Source organism: Eschrichtius robustus, chromosome X (genome assembly GCF_028021215.1).
Source record: "Eschrichtius robustus isolate mEscRob2 chromosome X, mEscRob2.pri, whole genome shotgun sequence".
NCBI lineage: Eukaryota > Metazoa > Chordata > Mammalia > Artiodactyla > Eschrichtiidae > Eschrichtius > Eschrichtius robustus.
Window position 1 is genome coordinate 129,259,731 of NC_090845.1, and position 2,107 is coordinate 129,261,837.

General features: G+C 34.3%; 1 non-coding gene across 1 annotated transcript; it reads right to left on the reverse strand.

Annotated features, from left to right (window-relative positions):
• Positions 1-1,744: 1,744 nt before the first annotated feature.
• LOC137757543 (U6 spliceosomal RNA) lies at positions 1,745-1,851 on the reverse strand. Its single transcript, XR_011072384.1, has one exon. It is a non-coding gene; the product is annotated as a U6 spliceosomal RNA (small nuclear RNA).
• Positions 1,852-2,107: the final 256 nt, after the last annotated feature.

The following is a 2,107-nucleotide window of genomic DNA, read 5'->3' on the forward strand; positions in this document are numbered from 1 at the left end:
AAATTAAAAAAAAAAAAAACACAACCCTGACAATAAAAATTTCTGGTAAGGATGTGGAACAACAGAATCTCTCATCCGTTGCAGGTGGGAATCCAAAACAGTACAACCATTTGGAAAACAATTTTGCAGGTTCTCAAAAGCTAACCATAGTTTACCATATGCAATCTAGCAATTTTGCTCCTAGGTATTTACTAAATTGATTTGAAAACTTACACCTACATGAATAGCTATCTGCATGTGAATATTTATAGCACTTTTATTCATGATTGCAAATATTGGAAGCAAAAAAGACGTCCTTTAATAAGTGAATGGTTGTACAAACTGTGGTGTATCCATACAATGAAATATTATTCAATGATAAAAAGAAATGACCCGTCGGGCAAGGAAGACAGGGATGGATTTCAAAGCCATATTGCTAACTGAAAGATGACTGCCTTAAAAGGCTACCTATTTTATTATTCCAATTATATGACATTTCAGAAAAGGCAAAAATATAGAGACAGAAAAAGATCAGTGATTGCCAGGAGTTCAGAGAGAGTGGATATGTTGAGTAGGTGAAGCACAGGAGATATTACCATCATGGAAAATTAGGTAACGAGTACATAGGCTCTCTCTGCATTATTTCTTAATGCTGCATGTAAATCTACAATTATCTCAAAATAAAAAGTTTAATTAAGAAAACCAACCAGGTGAAACCAAGTTAATAATACATTTCATTTACCCCAGTATATCTAAAATATCATCATTTCAACATGTAATCAATATAAAATAGTAATAAGATGTTTTGCATTTTTTTGGTATAAGCCTTCAAAGTCTGGCGTATATTTTATATGGATAGCATATCTCAAATCAGATGCTCAGTTTCCTTGGGAATGCTTGATCTATGCTTGATCTATATTTACATTTCATAAAATTTAATGTTGAAAAATTAGATTCATATGTTCAAGTTATCCCAAACATACTTAAATATTTCCAATAATTGAAACAGTTACCAAAAAGGCATTTTCCTTTAATGTCTCTATCCACATGGCCAAAACTGGCTCAACTCTTTTAGAGAAATTGATTTCACTTTGAAGCAAAAATGCATCAATTTCAAATTACATATGTCCAAGTGAATTAAATTCACTAATTCTTGTATCAACTCAGTATTATTAATACGGAATTCAAAGGGAGTATTTCATAAGCTGAAAGTACTTTCAGTGTACCAATATATGCAAAATGTTCTTCACATTTGTCTTGTAGTTTTTGCAGTCAATGTATATAACGCTGTCTATTACAATTAATACCTTCATGTTGATTCAGGATAGGAAAATGTGTAATGTCATTATTATTTATATAAATTCTGAAAGGTTTCTATTTGCGTATAAAATTGTGTACCTCTCTAGCTCCGTCACAAGCTTTTCCTTTCCTTGGAGCTTCAGTTCCAACTCATTGAGATGCAATGTAGTACTGGTGAGAAAATGTAAATCATAGCATCAATTTTGGCTTTGATTATTGAATATTTGGCAAGTATCCCCCCCCCCTTTTTTTAAACATCTTTTTTGGAGTATAATTGCTTTACAAAGGTGTTAGTTTCTGCTGTATAACAAAGTGAATCAGCTATGCGTATGCATATATCCCCATATCTAATCCCTCTTGCGTCTTCCTCCCACCCTCCCTACCCCACCCCTCTAGTTGGACACAAAGCACCGATCTGATCTCCCTGTGCTATGTGGCTGCTTCCCACTAGCTATCTATTTTACATAAAAATATGGAACGCTTCACGAATTTGCACGTCATCCTTGTGCAGGGGCCATGCTAATCTTCTCTGTATCGTTCCAATTTTAGCATATGTGCTGCCGAAGCGAGCACCCCCTCCCCCCTTTTTAAAGGAAATCTCGAATTGAAGTTAATGGTGGAGTAAATATTTGTAAAACCCCTTCATGACTCAACCAATGAGCGTTGACAAAGACCGTAGATCATTACATTTGCTGTCTTTCATTACTTTTGAGAGTTCCATCAACTGGTGCTGATGCACAACATTGCAGTAATATACAAAACAACTTCACCACTGTACTTTTGATATAGAGTCTGCTTCAGAACATTGAGCAAAATAGTTTTAATATGT